This window comes from Pygocentrus nattereri, chromosome 13, assembly GCF_015220715.1.
Source record: "Pygocentrus nattereri isolate fPygNat1 chromosome 13, fPygNat1.pri, whole genome shotgun sequence".
Classification (NCBI taxonomy): Eukaryota; Metazoa; Chordata; class Actinopteri; order Characiformes; family Serrasalmidae; genus Pygocentrus; species Pygocentrus nattereri.
The window spans coordinates 17,900,823-17,916,345 of record NC_051223.1 but is presented as its reverse complement, the minus strand read 5'-3'; positions in this window follow the sequence as shown (position 1 = coordinate 17,916,345).

Genomic DNA, 15,523 nt, shown 5'->3' with positions numbered 1-15,523 from the left:
TCGGACCCCTTTCACAGCACTAACGTTACACAGCGCTCACCAAATGGACGACGTTCTCTGATAAATCCGACCTATCAGGTGACGAGAAGAACCACCAGACCTGCCTGCTGCTCTCATATTGTGCGTGCTGGAATGATTGGCCAAAGTGCATCACGCAAAATTGGAAAAATGACCCCTGAGATCTAAATGGACCAGAAAGAAAACTGAGTCCTGTTTAGAGTTCACTTACACTGTGAACACAAAAAGAACTGAGGCTATTTGCAGTTGGTTCCCTTCCAGGTTCACTTTAACAGAACTCGGTCTGGTTCTTTTAAAATGAACTATATGTAAAAACACTGTAAAAGTACTGAGATGTACCATTGAGGACGCCAACCCAGTGACAAGAGTGGTACTGCTACACTGGACAGTTTAGTGCCTTTTTTCTGAGAGTGTGCTATACGATGCTAAATCTCTCTGAAGCCTCTGAAGAGGTTAAAAAGATGCCAGATGGGTTCAAATGCTGACTGGCTGTAAGAGATACATCATTTCACACTTGACCTCAGTTTTAAACCCAAAGCTTGAGACAAATGCTCAAGTAAGATAAAGCTCTCACAGCTTTTCTCATGTAAATAAGTACAAAGGTGGCAAAAGTAACATAATTAGATATTAATTTCGAATTGATCACCATCAGTATGACGCAATTTCCTGAAGGAACTGCAAGAGTGCTTGAAAAGAGCTGCAAGTGTATGTGTGTCTTTGTGTGTCTTTCTGTGTAGGTGACACCTCCTTAGGTATGTGTGTGTGTGTGTGTGTGTGTGTGTGTGTGTGTGTGTGTGTGTGTGTGCGTGTGTGTGTGTGTGTGTGTGTGTGTGTGAGAGGGAGAGATGTATGTGTTTGAGGGGGGAGGAGAACATAATCTCTCTGTTATTATGCTGCTGTTATTGGAGAAGCCTTGTTTGAGTCCGATTTGCACAGAACAATTGCTCTGAACAAACAGTCATAAATTGGGAAATATTTACTCCATCGCTTAACTGGATAGGTGTGAGATAAGATCCCTTGAGGATTATTTTGGTGTAATGTTGTGTGTATTGAGAAGAATGATGAGTTAAACACAGAGAAAATCTTGAAATAAGCAGATTCTGATTTTGAGAAATTTACATGGGAGTGAATGGTGCAGTTTTCTGTGCCTGGTGCCAAACAAATGCTCATAACTCTAAAGCTAATTGATAAAATGATTAAATATTTTGAGATTTCAGAAAGAACAAGTTTCTCTACCATATTAACCTGAAGTTTCTAGGTGAAAGTTTAAGAAACACAGTATGAACGGAGTCTGTACCTTAAGTGGTTTGGGCTGTATTAATCGCAGAAAAAAAGTGTGGAAGAAGAATGTATGAAAGTATGAGAGATAACAACAGAGTGCTTTTTCAAGCACTCTAACAAGGGGCTGTCACCAATGTCAGGATTAAAAAAAGGATCTGCAAACAACTCAATTCTCAAGTATATTGATTTATTTTGTCATTTTGATGCTGTGTCCATCAAAAAAGGAATGGAAGAGAGGTGAAGATCAGAGAAGTTGTGTATACGCGCTAATGGATCTCTGACTGACTGTCAAGGCAATGCAAACCCAGACTGCATGAGCGTTGTATGATAAACTGTATGCATAACGGATGAATAACTGTGTATTTTGTGCTAAAAGTTTTAAATAGTATTAGAAAATCCACAAGCCACAATAATGAGTTAAATCCTTTTTTTCCAAAAAAAATGTGCCATCCTGCTGCTCTCAGGTTTTGCTTTAATTTTTTCTTTCTATTTACTGATTTTACTGCTACGTTTATCTATATTTTGCTTCTGACTTTTGGCACTTTTTAAGAGGCGCTCTCTGTTGGTGAACTGATTTGAAGGAACAGGTTATCTGACGTGCAGCCACACCCAGCATAGCAGAACATGTAGTACTGTGTGCCGTGTTGTCCTGGCATATTCCTTTTAAGTTATAATGTAACACAGGTTAATGGGTCTTGTGTCAACCTGTGTAAAACTATTGAGCAATAAGACACCCAGTTCAACTTAATTGTTGCTCAAGGTGCTAGACTGGCCTGCCTGCCTAATAACTGTCACGTTATTAAGTTCAAAACACAACAACAAACACACTGGTAAACATGCACCTGTTCCAACTTTTTTTAGAACATGTTGCAGACATGTTGCATTGTATATTCACACAAACAAACACACATGCACACACACACACACTTTTTCTAAGCCGCTTATCCTTCGGGGTCACGGGAGGAGCTGGAATCTACCCCAGCAGTCATAGGGAGGAAGGCAGGAAACACCCTGGACAGGTTGTATACTTACATTGAGTGTTTAAAACAACATTGTTTGTAAGGTTTCACATCAAATCGTGTTTTGTGCTGCTTCATATTAATACAGGGTTTAATACAGATTTGACCCACCCCCGCTCTCTGTTTTCACTGGCATTTTTACATGCTGTCCCAACTTTTCTGGAACTGGGTTTGTACTAAAACATTTTCACAGTTTTCCAGGGGTCACTAGCTAACTGGGTAAATGGAACCATCCTAATCATGATGAAAAATGGTTATTACTGACCCTGGCACTGTACCATAAAGGTCACCTGTGTTCTTCATTAGCCAAGTATGCAGTCGAGTGAGACTGGATTTCTCAGCTGTTACCTCACTGAAGGTTGTTTGTTTTGAAGGATCCTTCAAATAAGAAATGCACTCACCCAGCTGGTGTATCCTTAGAGGCCACAACCCTTGAAAATGGCAGCAATAGCTGCAGGAGGAAGATTCTTTAGTTTGTAATGAGATGTAATTTAATGTAAAGTTGAATGACACACTTTTAAGATGTTTATGGTGTGTTAGGGGTGTACTTCTGGTGCCAAGCCCGGATAAATGGTGAGGGTTGCGTCAGGAAGGACATCTTGCGTAAAACTTGTGCCAAAACTATCATGCGGATCACAAATATGATTGCCATACCGGATCGGTCAAGGCCCGGGTTAACAACTACCGCCTCCGGTGCTGTTGACCAGCAGAGTGTCGGTGGAAATTGGACTACTGTAGGTCGAAGACCATCAAAGAGGAGAGGAGAAAGACGGGTTAGAAGGCAGCAAGAGAGAAGGAAAGGCAGGAGTGTGGAGGTTAGAATAGGGACTCTGAACATAGGGACAATGACTCAGGCAGAGAGCTTGCCGACATGATGGAGAGACGGAAGGTAGATATTCTGTGTGTTCAGGAGACCAGATGGAAAGGATGCAAGGCCAGGAACATTGGAGGTGGATTCAAACTGTTCTATCATGGTGTAGAGAGGAAGAGAAATTGAGTAGGGATAATCCTAAAGGAACAGCTTGTAAAAAGTGTTCTGGATGTAAAGAGAGTGTCAGACAGGATCATAAGCCTGAAGTTGGAGGTTGATGGCATAATTTTGAATGTGGTCGGTCCATATGCACCACAGGTTGGTTGTCAGTTAGAGGAGAAAGAGGAATTAGAGGAATTAGAAGAATTGGAGTAAGATGGATGAAGTGGTAGATGGTGTCCCTAGAGAGGAGAGATTAGTGATTGGTGCAGACTTCAATGGACATGTTGGTGAAGGGAACAGAGGGGATGAATGGTGTGAAAGACAGAAATGCGGAAGGTCAGATGGTTGTAGGTTTTGCAAAGAGAATGGAAATGGCTGTGGTGAACACGTATTTTCAGAAGAGGGAAGAACACAGGGTGACATACAAGAGTGGAGGGAGGTGCACACAGGTGGATTATATCCTTAGCAGGAGATGCCACCTAAAGGAGATTGGAGATTGTAAAGTGGTGCCAGGGGAAAGTGTAGAAAGGCAGCATAGGGTGGTTGTCTAAAGAATGAGATTAGAAACAAAGAAGAGGAAGAGAGTGAAGACAGAGCCAAAGATTAGATGGTGGAAGCTGAAGGAGAAGGATGGTTGCAGGCAGTTCAGGGAAAAATTGCAACAGGCCCTTGGGGCAGTGAGGAGCTACCTGAGGACTGGGAAACTACAACTAAGGTGGTGAGAGAAACTGGCAAGAATGTGTTGGGTGTTTCGTCTGGTCAGAGGAAAGAAGACAAGGAAAGTTGGTGGTGGAATGAGGAAGTCCAGGAGAGTATTCAGAAGAAGAAGGCAACTAAGAAAAAGTGGGATAACCAGAGAGATGAAGGAAGTAGGCAGGAGTACTGTGAGGCTAGTCGCATAGCAAAAAGAATGGTGGCAAAGGCAAAGACTCAGGCCTATGATGAGCTGTATGAGAGGCTGGACAGTAAAGAAGGAGTAAAGGACTTGTATCGTTTGGCTAAACAGAGAGATAGAGCTGGAAAGGATGTACAGCAGGTTAGGCTGATAAAGGATAGAGAGGGAAATGTACTAGTGAGTGAACAGAGAGTGTTGAGTAGATGGAAGGAGTACTTTGAAGAACTAATGAATGAGGAAAACGAAAAAGAGAGGAGGACAACGGGGGGAGAGATAGTGGATCACGAAGTGCAGAGAATTAGTAAGGTGGAAGTGAGGGCAGCTTTAAAAAGGATGAAGAATGGAAAGGCAGTTGGTCCAGATGACATACCTGTGGAGGTATGGAGATGTTTAGGAGAGAAGGCAGTGGACTTTTTAACCAGGTTGTTTAACAAAATCCTGGAGAGTGAGAGGACGCCTGATGAGTGGAGAAGCAGTGTACTGGTCCCCATTTTTAAGAACAAGGGTGATGTGCAGAGCTGCAGTAACTACAGAGGTATAAAGTTGATGAGCCACACCATGAAGGTATGGGAAAGAGTTGTTGAAGCAAGGCTAAGGCGAGAGGTTCAGATCAGTGAGCAGCAGTTTGGTTTCATGCCCAGAAAGAGTACCACAGATGCAATTCTTGCGTTGAGAGTGTTGGTAGAGAAGTACAGAGAAAGTCAGAAGGAGCTACATTGTGTCTTTGTGGATCTAGAGAAGGCATATGATAGGGTGCCAAGAGAGGAACTGTGGTACTGTATGAGGAAGTCAGGTGTAGCTGAAAAGTATGTTAGGGTGGTGCAGGACATGTATGAGGATAGTGAGACAGTAGTGAGGTTTGCAGTTGGAGTGACAAATGGTTTCAAGGTGAAGGTAGGGTTACATCAGGGATCAGCTTTGAGCCCCTTCTTGTTTGCAGATGACATTGTAATCTGTGGTGAGAGTAGAGAGCAGGTGGAAGAGAATCTGGAGAGGTGGAGGTTTGCACTGGAGAGGAGAGGAATGAAGATCAGTACAGACAAGACAGAATACATGTGTGTGAATGAGAGGGAGGCAGGTGGAAAGGTGAAGATGCAAGAAGTAGAGGTCGTAAATGTGGATGACTTCAAATATCTTGGGTCAACCATCCAGAGAAATGGACAGTGTCGAAAAGAGGTGAAAAAGAGGGTGCAGGCAGGATGGAGTGGGTGGAGACGGGTGTCAGGGCTGATGTGTGACAGAAGGATAGCAGCAAGAGTGAAAGGGAAGGTTTACAAGACAGTAGTGTGTCCTGCTATGATGTATGGTTTGGAGACTGTGGCTCTGTCTAAAAGACAGGAGGCTGAGCTGGAGGTGGCGGAGATGAAGATGCTGAGATTTTCATTGGGAGTGACAAGGATGGACAAGATTAGAAATGAGCACATCAGAGGGACAGTGAAGGTGGAGCAGTTTGGAGATAAAGCCAGAGAGGCCAGGTTGAGATGGTTTGGACATGTGTTGAGGAGGAATAGTGGATATATTGGGCAAAGAATGTTGGAGATGGAGCTGCCGGGTAGAAGGAGAAGAGGTAGATCTCAGAGAAGGTTTATGGATGTAGTGAAGGTGGACATGAAGATGGTTGGTGTAAAAGTAGAGGAGGCAATGGATAGGGCAAGATGGAGGCAGATGATCTCCTGTGGCGACCCCTAAAGGGAGCAGCCGAAAGAAGAAGAAGAAGAAGTTTATATTGGTAGCCCATGACATTTCAGGACAGCCAGATTGCTTAGGCAATCTCAAACTGCTTTGTTTTTGGTTGTGCTGCATGACATTTGAGGAAATCAGAACTGACCAACAAAAGTTTTGCAATTGGTTTAATACTTTTAAAGCTTCTCCATTTTTCTAAGTCAAATGATTTTTAAATGATTCAATTTCATTTAGAATCTTATATGACTAAATGACCTTAATCTGTATAACTGGTTGGGTCACCTGACATTTTTACACTTGCTTGAAATAAATTTTATTTTGATGCAATGAAAATGTATTCACATAAATGATGCAATGTAGAATGATGTGATGTATTTCAAGTATTTATTGAATTGTTTAATATTTAAAAAATGATGGATTTGGATACAAAAAATGTATGTCATGTCACTAATCCATACAAGAAAACGGTGGGAGATTTTGAGATTTATCACATCTTTACTGTCTTAGTGTTGTGCAAACAGCTGCTCCAAGGGGTTAAGGGTGGAATGAGCGAACGAGCAACCAAATGACCAACAAATGACTGTTACTCTACATTTCTCTTGTATTGCGTTTGTTTAGTTTTAGGCATCCAAAAGTAGTTGTAATTCATTTATACCAGACCATTCCCCAACCCCCCTTTCTGCCCTAGAACAATAAGCTGTTTTTGTTGCTGTGTCTTTGGATTGGCTATCCAAGTGCCATCAAGTCTATTGGCTTCAGTGAACTCTGTCTGGCAATGTCCTGGTAACAGATGCCACTTTTGTTACTTGAAGGATGCAGTTGTAATGAAAAACTCATTGTACTCGTAGATGTTTATTAGTGCTTCACTCCTGTCACCAAGGCCTTGCTGTCCGACTCAATTTCCCTCCTTCTCACTTCTGACTTTGGCATTCCAGTCTCCCATCACCAGCAGTATGTCCTGTCAGCAGGTCTGGTCAGTTTCAGCCCAAGCTTCAGCATAAAACTTTTTCATTTCTTCTTCACTTGCATCCATTGTTGGGGGACAAACCTGTACGACTGTAATTCTGAATGGCTGGAAACAAAAGCGGATTGACTTCTGTCAATTATTCACGGCATTGTATCCAATAATGGTCCTGTTGACATATTACTTACTTACTGACAATGAAAGCCCCTCAGTTTCTTCATTGTATATTCATGACCTGAGTAGCAGATGGGATGCTTCTCTGAAAAGTGTCCTAATGTCTGAATGCTCACTGATCCCTAAGGATGTAGGACTATTTTCAGCTGACCATAATTGCTACTCCATACATTCCAAATACCAACTGTGACTTTGAAATTGTGTTATTGTAGATCTTTTCTCACGTGCCAACATCAGCACCTAGACATCCAGAAGGACGTCAACATTCTCATCATCCAAATGATAAATGCCTTCCTTCCTGAGGGCCCCATCTTATCAGCAGTTATTCTGCTGTGCTTATCCATGTGCAGTTTGCAGTGTAGTTTCCATATATGGATTATGGACTGGAGGCTATGGGCTCAGTGTATAAATTCTACAAACAACAGCAAATTCTACAACAGCACCGATCACCACAACATGGGTTGAAAATTGATCATAATTAGTTTTTTTTTCTCTTTCCCTTAATTAAAGTAAAAAAACAAAGTGGATTTTGTCAACAGCATGACACAATCACCCACTCCCTACAAATAACAAATCATAAACTGCCATTCTGTAAGATCAGAGGTGTATTTATCTTATTTCTTAACTAGTTCTTCTTCCAATTTAGACAGAATAAATGGTAAAAAGGACTCTGCATGATTCAAATGTGTCAAATTGTTGCACATGTATAGTATGTAGGGTTGCTACCCAACCAGGATTTCCCTGAATTGTTTACCTTCTCCTCTCCTTGGATCACCACCTTATCGTGGTGGAGGGGTTTGCGTGCTTGAATGATCTTAGGAGCTATGTTGTCTGGAGCAAAAGCTCCTGGTAGGGTCTCCCATGGCAAACTGGTCCTAGGTGACAGGTCAGACAAAGTGTGATCCATAATAACCCCTATGAAGACAGAAAAACAGGACTTGTGTACCCTGCCCGGAACAGGGTTACCGGGGCCCCACCCTGGAGCCAGGCCTGGGGGAGGGGCTCGCCAGCGAGCGTCTGGTGGCCGGGCATTTACTCATGGTGCCCGGCCGGGCCCAGCCCGAAGGAGTTACATGAGTCCCCCCTCCCATCGACCCACCACCAATGGGAGGGGCAGTAGTAGGGGTTCGGTGCGTTGTGGATCGGGCAGTGTCCGAAGGCGTGGGCCTTGGCGTTCTGATCCTCGGTTGCTGAAACTGGCTTTTGGAACTTGGAACGTTACCTCAGTGGCGGGGAAGGAGCCTGAGTTGGTGCGCGAGGTTGAGAGATACCGGCTAGATATAGTCGGGCTCACCTCAACACACAGCTTGGGCTCTGGGTCCAATCTCCTTGAGAGGGGCTGGACTTTATTCTTTTCTGGAGTTGCCCATGGTGAGAGGCGGCGGGCAGGTGTGGGCTTTCTCATAGCCCCTCGACTCGGTGCCTGTATGTTGGGGTTTTCTCCGGTGGACGAGAGGGTAGCTTCCCTACGCCTTCGGGTTGGGGAACGGGTCCTGACTGTTGTCTGTGCTTATGCACCGAACAGCAGTTCAGAGTACCCAGCCTTCTTAGAGTCCTTGGGAAGGGTGCTTGAAAGTGCTCCTTCTGGAGACTCTATTGTCCTACTGGGGGACTTCAACGCTCACGTGGGCAATGACAGTGAGACCTGGAGGGGTGTGATTGGGAGGAATGGCCTCTCTGATCTGAACCCGAGTGGTGTTCAGTTTTTGGACTTCTGTGCAAACCACAGTTTGTCCATCACGAACACCATGTTTGAACACAAGGATGTCCATAAGTGCACATGGCACCAGGACACCCTAGGCCGCAGTTCAATGATTGACTTTGTAGTCGTGTCATCGGACTTGCGGCCATGTGTTTTGGACACTCGGGTAAAGAGAGGAGCTGAGCTGTCAACTGATCACCACCTGGTGGTGAGTTGGTTCAGGTGGTGGGGGAAGATGCCGGTCAGACCAGGCAAGCCCAAACGCATAGTGAGGGTTTGCTGGGAACGTCTAGCAGAAGAACCTGTCAGATTGATCTTCAACTCACACCTCCGTCAGAACTTTGACCAGATATCGGGGGAGGTGGGGGACATTGACTCAGAATGGGCCATGTTCCGTTCCTCCATTGCTGAAGCGGCTGACTGTAGCTGTGGCCGTAAGGTAGTTGGTGCCTGTCGGGGCGGTAATCCTCGAACCCGGTGGTGGACACCCCAGGTGAGAGATGCCGTCAAGCTGAAGAAGGAGTCCTACCGGGCATGGTTGGCCTGTGGGACACCAGAGGCAGCTGGCAGGTATCGACAGGCCAAGCGATCTGCGGCTTCAGTTGTTGCCAAGGCAAAAACCCGTGTATGGGAGGAGTTTGGTGAGGCCTTGGAAAGTGACTTTAAGTCGGCTCCGAAAAGATTCTGGCAAACCGTCAGGCGACTCAGAAGGGGAAAGCAGTGTGCCACTAGCACTGTATATAGTGGAGATGGTGTGCTGCTGACTTCGACTGAAGACGTCATTGGGCGGTGGAAGGAATACTTTGAGGACCTTCTCAATCCCACCGACACGTTCTCCAGTGAGGAGGCTGAGTCTGGGGACATGGGAATAGGCTTGTCCATTACTGAGGCCGAAGTCGCTAAGGTAGTTAAGAAGCTCCTTGGTGGCAAGGCTCCAGGGGTGGATGAGATCCGCCCTGAGTTCCTCAAGGCTCTGGATGTTGTGGGGCTGTCTTGGCTGACACGTCTTTTCAACATTGCGTGGACATCGGGGACGGTGCCACTGGCTTGGCAGACTGGGGTGGTGGTGCCTCTTTTTAAAAAAGGGGACCGGAGGGTGTGTTCCAACTACAGGGGAATCACACTCCTCAGCCTCCCTGGCAAGGTCTATGCAGGGGTACTGGAGAAGAGAGTCCGGCTTATAGTCGAACCTCGGATCCAGGAGGAACAGTGCGGGTTCCGCCCTGGTCGTGGAACACTGGACCAACTCTTCACCCTCTCCAGGATTCTGGAGGGTTCATGGGAGTTTGCCCAACCAGTCCACATGTGCTTTGTGGATCTGGAGAAGGCATTCGACTGTGTTCCCCGGGGTATTCTGTGGGAGGTGCTTGGGGAGTACGGGGTACATGGCTCTTTGCTACGAGCCATTCAGGCCCTGTACAAACAAAGCTGGAGTTTGGTTCGCATAGCCGGCAGTAAGTCAGACTCGTTCCCAGTGAGAGTTGGACTCCGTCAGGGCTGCCCTTTGTCACCGATTCTATTCATAATTTTTATGGATAGAATTTCTAGGCGCAGTCAAGGGATGGAGGGTGTCCGGTTTGGTGACCTCAGGGTCACATCACTGCTGTTTGCAGATGATGTGGTCCTATTGGGGACATCAGGCCGCGAACTTCAGCTTTCGCTGGATCGGTTTGCAGCCGAGTGTGAAGCGGCTGGGATGAGAATCAGTACCTCTAAATCCGAGACCATGGTTCTCAGGCGGAAAAGGGTGGAGAGCCCTCTCTGGGTCGGGGATAGGCTCTTGCCTCAAGTGGAGGAGTTCAAGTATCTCGGGGTCTTGTTCACGAGTGATGGTACAAGGGAGCGGGAGATTGACAGGCGGATTGGTGCTGGGTCAGCAGTGATGCGGGCTCTTTACCGGTCTGTTGTGGTAAAGAAAGAGCTGAGCCATAAGGCAAGGCTCTCGATTTACCGGTCGATCTACGTTCCCACCCTCACCTATGGTCATGAGCTTTGGGTAATGACCGAAAGAATAAGATCGCGAATACAAGCAGCCGAAATGAGTTTCCTCCGCAGGGTGGCTGGACTCTCCCTTAGAGATAGGGTGAGAAGTTCAGTCATCCGGGAAGGACTCGGAGTAGAGCCGCTGCTTCTTCACGTCGAGAGGAGCCAGCTGAGGTGGTTCGGGCATCTGGTTAGGATGCCTCCTGGACGCCTCCCTCGGGAGGTGTCACAGGCGAGTCCACCTGGGAGGAGACCCCGGGGAAGACCCAGGACACGCTGGCGCGACTATATCGCCCAGCTGGCCTGGGAGCGCCTCGGAATCCCCCTTGGAGAGCTGGTGGAAGTGGCTGGGGAAAGGGAGGTCTGGGCTTCATTGCTTAGGATGCTGCCCCCGCGACCCGAACCCCGGACAAGCGGAAGATAATGGATGGATGGATGGATGGATGTTTACCTTCTTGGATGCTTGTCCAAATCAAATCAAATCAAATTTATTTGTATAGCGCTTTTTACAACGGATGTTGTCACAAAGCAGCTTTACAGGATTTCAGAAAAGACAAAGTTTCCACAGGACTGAAAGAATGTACAGAATGTACAGAAACCCCCCAGTGGGCAAGCCGTGGCAACAGTGGCAAGGAAAAACTCCCTCAGAACTGAGGAAGAAACCTTGGGAGGAACCAGGCTCACCAGGGGGGACCCATCCTCCTCTGGTCAAACTACCTACAAGTGATTATACTACTAATATTAATAGCAGTAATATTGATATTAGGAATATCTAGGAGTCTATGAGAACATCAGGGTAGGGTGGGCAGCTCATCCAAGGAGGTTGGTGGTAGCTGAGGCGTGGGCAGCTGGTCTGAAGTGGGTAGCAGGGGGGCTCGGCAGTCAGTCGTCCTTCAGTGTCCAGCCGGACATGTGGGCGGTTGTATACTCGGAAAAAAAAAAAGCAGGGAGATGGAATTAGTTTTGTTCTATCCGTTTGTACATAAACAGGGAATGTAAACATTTACAGAGTGTGGCTAATGACCCCGGCAGATCTGACTATGACAGCTTAACTAAAAGGAGAGAACCAGAAGGACACACAGACACGAGAGCACTCTGAAACAGTTCGGCATCCCTCCGCTCCACCGTCCACAAACTTGAGTGACCGCGTGCGAGCAGCAGGACGACAGCACCAGCGTCTCAGTTTACTATAATTCCCTGTGTCCATGGACCCCTGGATCTGCTGCCTTTATCTAGGGGGGGAACATTACCTACCAAAAGCTAAACTGAACAAGTGTGTTTTCAGCCTAGTCTTAAAGATTGAGACTGTGTCTGAGTCCCGAACAGTTTCTGGAAGATCATTCCAGAGTTTGGGGGCTTTATAAGAAAAAGCTCTTCCCCCAGATGAAACCTTCTGAATTCTAGGAACTATTAATAAGCCAGCGCTCTGGAATCTGAGTGGTCGTGATGGCTCATAATGAGAAATAAGGTCTTGCAGGTATTCAGGGGCAAGACCATGTAGGGCTTTATAAGTCAGTAAAATGATTTTATAATCAATACGGAATTTAATAGGTAGCCAATGAAGTGATGATAGCACTGGACTAATATGCTCAAATTTTCTAGTTTTAGTGAGGACCCTAGCTGTGGCATTTTGGACTAGTTGGAGTTTGTTTGAATTCCTGCTCGTGCATCCTGACAGTAGTGCTTTACAGTAGTCTAGCCTAGAAGTAATAAAGGCGTGTACTAGTGTTTCTGCATCACGCAGGGATAGGGCATTTCTGATCTTGGCAATGTTGCGAAAATGTAGAAAAGCTGTCCTAGTGATGCTGCCTGTGTGTTGATCGAATGATAAATCTGAATCAATTATAACGCCGAGATTTTTTGCTGCTAGTCCAGGTGCGGCTGGAAAGTCGGCGAGATTTAAGATTAAATCTGGTGATTTACTTCTTGCTAATTTTGGACCCAGAAGGAGAACCTCTGTTTTGTTACTGTTTAATAGGAGGAAGTTGCGTGACATCCAGCCTTTCACGTCTTTTACACAGTCCTCCATTTTCTTTAACCTGTATTGGTCATCAGGCTTGGCTGATATGTACAGTTGAGTATCGTCTGCATAACAATGAAAGTTTACGCCATGATTACTTATAACTGTGCCTAACGGTAACATGTATAGTGTAAATAGTAATGGTCCTAATATAGACCCCTGCGGAATTCCAAATCTCACTTTTGAATAAGTGGAAGATAAATTGTTTACCCTAACGAACTGATAACGTTCTGATAGGTAAGATCTGAACCATGATAGGGCCGTCCCTGTGACTCCAACCATGTTTTCTAACCTTTCTAGGAGAATATTGTGGTCTATTGTATCAAAAGCCGCGCTAAGGTCAAGTAGCACTAAGAGAGATATGTAACCTTGATCAGAGGCAAGAAGAAGATCATTAGTTATCTTAACTAGAGCCGTCTCAGTGCTATGGTGTGGCCTGAATCCAGACTGAAATTTTTCATATATATGGTTCTTGTGTAGATATGAACTAAGTTGTTGGGCCACAGCTTTTTCTAAGATCTTAGATATAAACGGTAAGTTAGAAACAGGCCTGTAATTGGACAAAACGGTGACATCAAGATTTGGTTTCTTGATCAGAGGTTTGATAACAGCGAGTTTAAAAGCTTTGGGTACATGGCCCAGACTAAGGGATGAGTTTACAATAGTTGAGATAGGGTTTATAATAACTGGCAGTACTTCTTTGAGTAATTTTGATGGAATTGCATCGAGTGTGCAGGTTGTGCAATTTGCAGATGAGATAATCTTCTCTAGCTCCAGCTGTGGGAGGGGGTAAAAGGTTTCCAGACTCTTTTCTACAGCTGTGTTTTGTTCTATATCAGCCAAGTCAGATGGCAGCAAAGCTGGATTTGAATTTGATACTGTGGGTTGAATTTGTTGTCTAATATTATCAATTTTATTATTAAAGAAGTCCATAAAAACTTCACTGGTGAGAGTTGCTGGGATTTCTGGTTCATTACCTGCCTGATTTTGTGTGATTTGGGAAATCACATTAAACAGAACTCTAGGATATTATTCTCGATCAGCGAGGCCAGATATGCTGAGCGAGCTTCAGTGAGAGCATTTCTATACTCTATAAGGCTGTCCTTGCAGGCAGTGTGGAACGCTTCTAGTTTGGTATGACGCCATTTCCGCTATAATTTCCGAGCTGTTTGTTTTAAGGTCCGGGTTTTATCGTTGTACCACGGGGTGAACTTTTTCTGCCTTATTCTTTTTATTTTAAGTGGGGCCACATTTTCTAAGGTGGATCGTAAGGTATTTTCTAAATAATCGGTTAGTAAATCTAGTTCAATTGGATCTGATGGAGTGGAGACTGGGGTTGATAACTCTGGGAGATTTTCTATAAATTGTAGGGCAGTAGAAGGTTTTATTGTGCGCTTTGTTGAATAACGAGGGGACGTATATATGTTATGGCTAAATCGTAGCTCATATGAAATTAAGTAATGGTCAGAGATCGCTGTGGTTTGCGGTAGGATATTAAGCTTGTCTATGTTAAGACCTAGTGTCAAAACTAAATCTAACGTATGACTACAGTAGTGTGTCGGCCCTGTTACATTTTGGGTAAAACCAACAGAGTCTAGGATTGAGGTAAATGCCCTTTTTAATGGGTCGTCTACCTTCTCAAAGTGAATATTAAAATCTACAATTATTACTTTATCATTACACACAGCCAGGTTTGCAGCGAAGTCACTAAATTCTTTTATAAATTCAGAGTATGACCCTGGTGGTCTGTAAATGTTAAATAATGAGAACGCCTTCTTTTTTGTGACCGGATTTGTGACGTGAATAGAGAGGACCTCAAAGGAAGTAAAAGTGTCGCATTGTTTCTGACTAAAATCGAGAGTATTTTGGTATATTACACAGACTCCACCTCCCTTGCCTGTTAGTCTTGGCCTATGTGCATAATTATAGCCTGCAGGCGTGGCTTCATTTAAAGCTAAATATTCATCTGGTCTAACCCACGTTTCAGTAAGACAAAAAAAGTCAAATTTATGATCGCTTATAATTTCATTTACGACGACTGCTTTAGAGTTTAATGATCTTATATTAAGTAGTCCAAGTTTTAGATTGAAGGTGTTAGTGCCATCATCAGAACATGGATATATGTTGATAAGGTTATTTAAGCGGACTGATTGAGTTTTTCTGTGATTAAATTTAGTTTTAATTCGGGGCAAAGACACAGTCTCAATAAGGTTAATCTTAGGTGACGCCTCAAGGCGGATCGCAGACGGTCGGTTTAGCCTGTCTGTCTGCGGCCTGGTCCTGGCTCTGGATTGTCAGCAGCGGTTTACACTACTCTGCCGACTAACTAAAAGACTATGTGCTATGCTGCACGAAAGTAAGGCAGCACCCTCCCGCGTGGGGTGAACACCATCCCTACCTATAAGACCAGGCTTGCCCTCAAATCGTAACCAATTATCTATAAAGAAGGAAAAATAAATCCATTCCGGTGTGCAAAATGTCCAGGAATCCAAGTTTTCAAATATTAGCATTTTTTATGCTGCTTTTGCTTGACATTGACAAACCTTTCAAACCTGCTTTTATACAAAGACTGGGTGTGATTGGTTCAAATGTTAATCAACATAGGCACAAGTGTCTGGGAAAGGTGCACTGCTGGTGACATGTTTAGACACTAGGCAGAGCTGCAGTGTCACAAGTGAGAATGTTATGTTCTGCAGCTGAACTGGAATCTGTCCAGCCTTGACTACAGAATGAATGGGGCCACCTATGCACTGAATTTAGCCAACAACAACAAAACAAAAAAAAATCAATCCACTGGTTGAATGTCCAGGA